Raw genomic sequence first — 8,159 nt, forward strand, 5'->3', positions numbered from 1 at the left:
GGGTTTCTGCTGCAGATTGACTTGTACCTGGCTACCGTGAGGCCGACTCCCTCGGGAGAGGAGAGTGTCAGCCTCCTCGTCTCCTGCCTAACGGGGCGAGCGTTGGAATGGGCCAACGCTGTCTGGAACAGCCCCAACTCAGCGAGAGAAAATTACCCTGAGTTCACCCGCCGTTTCCGGGCCGTATTCGATCACCCTCCAGAAGACCGGGCGGCGGGTGAGCGACTGTTTCATCTCAGGCAGGAGACGAGGAGCGTGCAAGACTTCGCTCTGGAGTTCCGGACCTTGGCTGCGGGGGCCGGGTGGAACGACAGGGCCCTAATGGATCATTACCGGTGCAGCCTCCTGGAGGACGTCCGCAGGGAGCTAGCGTGTCGGGACACTACACTCTCCCTGGATAAACTGATTGACATGTCAATCCGACTGGACAATCTGCTGGCTGCCCGCGGGCGTTCAGAAGGGGTCCTGTCAGTTCCACCTCCTAGCCCTCCTGCGCCCATTCCCATGGAGCTGGGAGGGGCTGCATCTAAGGGAACCGGAGGAGGGCGTTCCTCCTGCACCAATTGTGGTCGCCGAGTACACACGGTCGACCGGTGCTGGGGGGGTCCCTCTGGGAGTCGAGAAGGCAGGCAGAACACTCCTCGTTCACCCCAGGTGAGTCAGCACCAAACTCACCCGGAACCCTCTGTTGGTCATATGTTTGTTTTAATTTTTTTTCTTTATTTTTTTTCCCCCTTGTTCCCAGCATAAGGCGCTAGTTGATTCAGGCGCAGCGGGGAACTTTATGGATTGCGGACTCGCCCTTAAGCTGGGAGTTCCACTAGTACCGTTAGATTACCCCTTTCCCGTGCACTCCCTAGATAGCCGGCCATTAGGGTCAGGGCTGGTCAGGGAGACTACGGTGCCACTGGACATGGTAACACAGGGGAATCATAAGGAGCAAATTAGTTTCTTCCTTATCGATTCGCCTGCATTTCCAGTGGTGCTGGGAGTGCCTTGGCTGGCCAGTTACAATCCCAAGATTTTGTGGAAACGGGGTTCTCCAGGGGTGGTCAGAGGAGTTTTCGGGTAGGTGTCTGGGAGTTTCCATCGGTGCCACGTCGGTGGAGAGTCCAGATCAGGTTTCCACTGTGCGCATTCCCCCTGAGTATGCCGATTTGGCTCTCGCCTTCTGTAAGAAGAAGGCGACTAAATTACCACCCCATCGACAGGGGGATTGTGTGATAAACCTCCAGGTAAACGCTGCGCTTCCCAAGAGTCACGTGTACCCCTTGTCCCAGGAGGAGACATTGGCTATGGAGACATATGTCACGGAATCTCTGAGACAGGGGTTCATTCGGCCCTCCATCTCACCCGTCTCCTCGAGTTTCTTTTTCGTGAAGAAAAAGGGGGGAGGTCTGCGTCCGTGCATTGATTATAGAAGTCTCAATTCCATCACAGTGGGGTTTAGTTACCCACTACCTCTCATCGCTACGGCGGTGGAATCATTTCACGGAGCGTGTTTTTTCACAAAACTGGATCTCAGGAGTGCGTATAATCTGGTGCGTATTCGGGAGGGAGACGAGTGGAAAATCGCATTCAGTACCACATCGGGCCACTATGAGTACCTCGTCATGCCGTATGGGTTAAAGAATGCTCCAGCCGTTTTTCAATCCTTTGTAGACGAGATTCTCAGGGACCTGCATGGGCAGGGCGTGATAGTGTATATCGATGACATCCTGATTTACTCCGCCACCCGCGCCGAGCATGTGTCCCTGATGCGCAGGGTGCTTGGGAGATTGCTGGAGCAGGACCTATACGTCAAGGCTGAGAAGTGTGAGTTCTCCAAACGAGCCATCTCCTTCCTGGGTTATCGCATTTCCACCTCGGGGGTGGTGATGGAGTGTGACCACATTAAGGCCGTGCGTAATTGGCCGACTCCAGCCACGGTGAAGGAAGTGCAGCGGTTTTTGGGTTTTGTCAATTACTACCGGAGGTTTATCCGGGGTTTTGGCCAAGTGGCGGCTCCCATTACCTCACAGCTGAAGGGGGGACCGGTGCGTTTGTGTTGGTCGACAGAGGCGGACAGGGCTTTCACCCAGTTGAAGGCACTGTTCACTGATGCGCCTGTGTTGGTGCACCCGGACCCTTCCTTACCATTCATAGTGGAGGTGGACGCGTCCGAGGCTGGGGTGGGTGCCGTGCTGGGTGCCGTGCTGGGTGCCGTGCTATCTCAGCGCTCGGGTACGCCACCGAAACTCCGCCCCTGTGCTTTCTTTTCTAGGAAGCTCAGTCCGGCGGAGCGTAACTATGATGTGGGGGACCGGGAGCTGTTGGCTGTGGTCAGGGCTCTGACCGTGTGGAGACACTGGCTTGAGGGGGCTAGACACCCTTTTCTCATCTGGACTGACCACCGGAACCTGGAGTATATCTGGGCAGCTAGGAGACTGAACCCGCATCAGGCACGGTGGGCCATGTTCTTCACCCAGTTCCAGTTCACTATTTCGTATAGACCAGGTTCCATGAACACTAAGGCCGATGCACTGTCCCGTCTTTATGACACTGAGGATCGGCCCATCGATCCTACTCCCATCCTTCCAGCCTCTAAGCTGGTCGCACCGGTGGTATGGGAGGTGGACGCGGACATCGAGCGGGCGCTACAGTTGGAGCCTGCGCCTTCCAACTGTCCAGCAGGCCGTAAGTACGTGCCGCTTGGTGTCCGTGATCAATTGATTCGATGGGCTCATACGTTACCCTCGTCGGGTCATCCTGGGGTGGCGAGGACAGTGCTAGGCCTTAGGGGGAAGTACTGGTGGCCCACCTTGGCTAAGGACGTGAGGTTTTATGTCTCTTCCTGTTCGGTGTGCTCCCAAAGTAAGGCTCCTAGGCACCTTCCTAGAGGGAAGTTACAACCCCTCCCCGTTCCACAGAGGCCGTGGTCCCACCTGTTGGTGGACTTTCTCACCGATCTTCCCCCGTCTCAGGGGAATACCACGGTCCTGGTAGTTGTGGATCGGTTCTCTAAGTCCTGCCGTCTCCTCCCGTTGCCCGGTCTCCCTACGGCCCTACAGACTGCAGAAGCTCTATTCACCCATGTTTTCCGGCACTACGGGGTGCCGGAGGACATCGTTTCTGATCGGGGTCCCCAGTTCATGTCCCGTGTATGGAGGGCATTTATGGAGCGCCTGGGGGTCTCGGTCAGCTTGACCTCCGGTTATCACCCCGAGAGCAATGGGCAGGTGGAGAGAGTTAACCAGGAGGTGGGTAGGTTTCTGCGGTCATACTGCCAGGACCGGCCAGGGGAGTGGTCCAGGTACATACCTTGGGCCGAACTGGCCCAAAACTCACTCCGCCACTCCTCCACTAACATTTCACCATTTCAGTGTGTGTGTTAGGCTACCAGCCGGTCCTGGCACCGTGGCATCAGAGCCAGACCGAGGCTCCTGCGGTGGAGGATTGGGTGCAGCGCTCCAAGGAGACCTGGAGGGCTGTCCAGGAGGCCCTTAAAGAAGCAGGGGGATGACAGAAGAGGAGCGCTGACCGCCACCGCAATGAGGCCCCCGTATTCCAACCAAGGGACAGGGTCTGGCTCTCGACCCTTCACCTGCCCCTTCACCTGCCCTGCCGGAAGCTGGGTCCGCAGCGTGTAGGGCCCTTCAAAGTCCTGAGGAGGATAAACGAGGTGTGTTACCGATTACAACTCCCTTCGTATTATCGTATTAACCCCTCGTTTCATGTGTCTCTCCTCAGGCCGGTGGTAGCTGGTCCCTTACAAGACTGTGAGGTGCCGGAGGTCCCTCTGCCCCCTCTGGACATCGAGGGGTCCCCGGCGTATACAGTACGTGCCATTCTGGACTCTAGACGCCGGGTGAGGGGCCTGCAGTACCTCGTGGACTGGGAGGGGTACGGTCCGGAGGAGAGGTGCTGGGTGCCGGTGGGGGACATACTAAACCCAACACTATTGAGGGATTTCCATCGCCTCCACCCGGATCGCCCTGCGCCTCGCCCTCCGGGTCGTCCCCGAGGCCGGTGTCGGCGCGCTGCGGGAGCCGCGCGTCGGGGGGGGGGGGGGTACTGTCACGACTCCTGCCGAGGGTGACTCCTCTCCCTGTTCGGGTGGCGCTCGGCGGTCGTCGTCACCGGCCTACTAGCTGCCACCGATCCTTTTTTCCTTTTCTGTTGGTTTTGTCTTTATTGGTTTCACCTGTGTCTCATTAGTGTTTAGTTAGGTAAAATCTACTCTACTAGACATTATTCTAACAAATACCCCCCATAAATACACAGCCAGTGGGGTTTTTGCAAATGATATCAGTGACCACTGCCCTATTGCTTGCATTAGAGATACCAGGCTGAAACACTCTGATCCCTGTATAATCTCTAAGAGAAATTATAAACATTTCTCACAGCAAGCTTTTACCCTTGACTTATATCACTCTGAGTTTTTATCCACTTGCTGCTTTCTGGACCCGGTTTTAGCCCTTGCTTTTTTCTCTTCTATTGTTACCTCTATGTCTGATAAACATGCCCCGCTTAAGAATCACAGAGTAAGAAACCGAACCAGTTCTTGGTTCTCTCCTGAATTGTCAGGTCTTTTCCTGCAAAAGAATCGGGCCTGGGCCTTGGCGAGGAAAACAGGTACTCCAGCTGATTGGCTGTTTTTTAGGCAATTGAGAAATAAATGTACTGCAGCTGTCAAAAAGGCAAAATCAAATTACTTCCTTAATGATATGACAGATTCTGCAGGAGATCCTGCAAAATTCTGGAAAACTGTTAATTCACTGAAACGGGGGAATTCTGCTGTTTCTCTTCCTAAGCAAATTACCTCAGAGTCCTGTATCCTAAGTGAAAAAAATGATATTTGTGATGCTTTTAATAAGCATTTCATCTCTGCTGTTTTTTTATTTGAAAGGAAAAGTGGCCATTGTGGCACTGGCCAGTTAGTTGATTTTTCGTCTTGCTTTTCAACCGTTACTCTGAAAAATGGTAACCCTGTTTTTAGTTTCCAGAAAATAACCGAAGCAGAGGTTCTAGCTGCCCTGTGTGCCATTGATACTAAGAAATCCTTAGGCGCTGACAATTTAGACCCGTTCTTACTTAAGTGTGCTGCACCTATCATTGCTGGTTCAGTGACACACATTTTTTATCTAACATTAAGCACAGGAATTATCCCTAAGGTGTGGAAAGCAGCTTTTGTTCTGCCATTACATAAGGGAGGTGACGGTAGTGATTTGGATAACTATCGACCCATCTCTAGGCTCCCTTGTCTGGCAAAGATCCTAGAATCTATAGTCAACAAACAGTTACAGTCTTTTCTTTCTGCTAACAGTATTCTTAGCACCAATCAATCTGGTTTTAGATCTAAACACAGTACCACATCGGCCACTATGCTTGTTGTAAATGATATTGCAAATGCCTTAGATGATAGAAAGCACTGTGCTGCGTTGTTTGTAGATTTGTCAAAAGCTTTTGACACTGTAGACCATGCTATCCTTTTGAGTAAGCTGTCATCTATAGGAGTGGGCACGGATGCCTACCGATGGTTTTATGACTATCTTAAAGATAGAACTCAGGCCGTCATGGTCGACGGGGTCAAGTCTGACTCCTTACAGTTACTAAAAGGGGTCCCTCAGGGTTCAATAATTGGCCCACTATTGTTCTCACTTTATATAAACAACATTGGTGATGATGTCAGATATTGTAAATTCCATTTATATGCAGATGACACAGTGATGTACTCTATTGCTCCAACAGCGGACCAAGCTTTAATGCAGTTGGATTCTGATTTTAGGATACTACATCGGTCTCTTTTACAGCTTAAACTTGTTTTAAACGCTAAGAAAACAAATGTCATGTTTTTTTCTAGGTCTAAACTCTCAGTTAGAAACACTTTTGTAATCACTAGCTTGGATGGTACTCAAATCAAACAGGTCTCTGCATATAAATATTTAGGGGTATGTTTAGATGATAGGCTTTCTTTTAAAAAACATGTTACTGAATTGGGAAAAAAGCTCAAATTCAAGATAGGGTTCCTTTACAGAAACAGGGCTTGTCTGTCCTTTGTAAATAGAAAACAAATTGTGCAGGCTACTTTTATGTCCGTTTTAGATTATGGTGATATTATCTATATGCATGCATCGGCAAACACATTAAAACCACTGGATGCTATTTACCATTGTGCACTCAGGTTTATTTATTTATTTATTTTATTTATTTCACCTTTATTTAACCAGGTAGGCAAGTTGAGAACAAGTTCTCATTTACAATTGCGACCTGGCCAAGATAAAGCAAAGCAGTTCGACAACATACAAAAACACAGAGTTACACATGGAGTAAAACAACAATGATGCAGTAGAAAAAAATAAGACTATATACAATGTGAGCAAATGATGTGAGATAATGGAGGTAAAGGCAAAAAAATGCCATGGTGGCAAAGTAAATAAAGTATGGCAAGAAAAAACACTGGAATGGTAGATTTGTAGTTTGAAGAAAGTTAAAAGTTAAAATATAAATAATATGGTGCAAAGGAGCAAAATAAATAAAATAAATAAATACAGTAGGGGAAAAGGTAGTAGTTTGGGCTCAATTAAAGATGGGCTATGTACAGGTGCAGAGATCTGTGAGCTGCTCTGACAGCTGGTGCTTAAAGCTAGTGAGGGAGATAAGTGTTTCCAGTTTTAGAGATTTTTGTAGTTCGTTCCAATCATTGGCAGCTGAGAACTGGAAGGAGAGACGACCAAAGGAGGAGTTGGCTTTAGGGGTGACCAGAGAGATATACCTGCTGGAGCGCGTGCTACAGGTGGGTGCTGCTATGGTGACCAGTGAGCGGAGATAAGGGGGGACTTTACCTAGCAGGGTCTTGTAGATGACCTGGAGCCAATGTGTTTGGCGACGATGATGAAGTGAAGGCCAGCCAACGAGAGCATACAGGTCGCAGTGGTGGGTTGTATATGGGGCTTTGGTGACAAAACGGATGGCACTGTGATAGACTGCATCCAGCTTGTTGAGTAGGGTATTGGAGGCTATTTTGTAAATGACATCGCCGAAGTCGAGGATTGGTAGGATGGTCAGTTTTACGAGGGTATGTTTGGCAGCATGAGTGAAGGATGCTTTGTTGCGAAATAGGAAGCCAATTCTAGATTTCACTTTGGATTGGAGATGATTGATGTGAGTCTGGAAGGAGAGTTTACAGTCTAACCAGACACCTAGGTATTTGTAGTTGTCCACAAATTCTAAGTTAGAACCGTCCAGAGAAGTTATGCTGGATGGGCGGGCAGGTGCAGGCAGCGATCGGTTGAAGAGCATGCATTTAGTTTTACTTGTGTTTAGGAGCAGTTGGAGACCACGGAAGGAGAGTTGAATGGCATTGAAGCTCGTCTGGAGGGTTGTTAACACAGTGTCCAAAGAAGGGCCAGAAGTATACAGAATGGTGTCGTCTGCGTAGAGGTGGATCAGAGATTCACCAGCAGCAAGAGCGACATCATTTATGTATACAGAGAAAAGAGTTGGCCCAAGAATTGAACCCTGTGGTACCCCCATAGAGACTGCCAGAGGTCCAGACAGTAGGCCCTCCGATTTGACACACTGAACTCTGTCAGAGAAGTAGTTGGTGAACCAGGCGACGCAATCGTTTGAGAAACCAAGGCTACTAAGTCTGCCGATGAGGATGTGGTGATTAACAGAGTCAAAAGCTTTGGCCAGGTCAATGAATACGGCAGCACAGTAATGTTTCTTATCGATGGCGGTTACGATGTCGTTTAGGACCTTGAGCGTGGCTGAGGTGCACCCATGACCAGCTCTGAAACCAGATTGCATAGCGGAGAGGGTGCGGTGGGATTCAAAATAGTCGGTAATCTGTTTGTTGACTTGGCTTTCGAAGACCTTAGAAAGGCAGGGTAGGATGGATATAGGTCTGTAGCAACTTGGGTCAAGAGTGTCACCTCCTTTGAAGAGGGGGATGACAGCAGCTGCTTTCCAATCTATGGGAATCTCAGACGACACGAAAGAGAGGTTGAACAGGCTAGTAATAGGGGTTGCAATAATTTCGGCAGATAATTTTAGAAAGAAAGGGTCCAGATTGTCAAGCCCAGCTGATTTGTAGGGGTCCAGATTTTGCAGCTCTTTCAGAACATCAGCTGAATGGATTTGGGAGAAGGAGAAATGGGGGAGGCTTGGGCGAGTAG

This window comes from Salmo trutta, chromosome 5, assembly GCF_901001165.1.
Source record: "Salmo trutta chromosome 5, fSalTru1.1, whole genome shotgun sequence".
NCBI lineage: Eukaryota > Metazoa > Chordata > Actinopteri > Salmoniformes > Salmonidae > Salmo > Salmo trutta.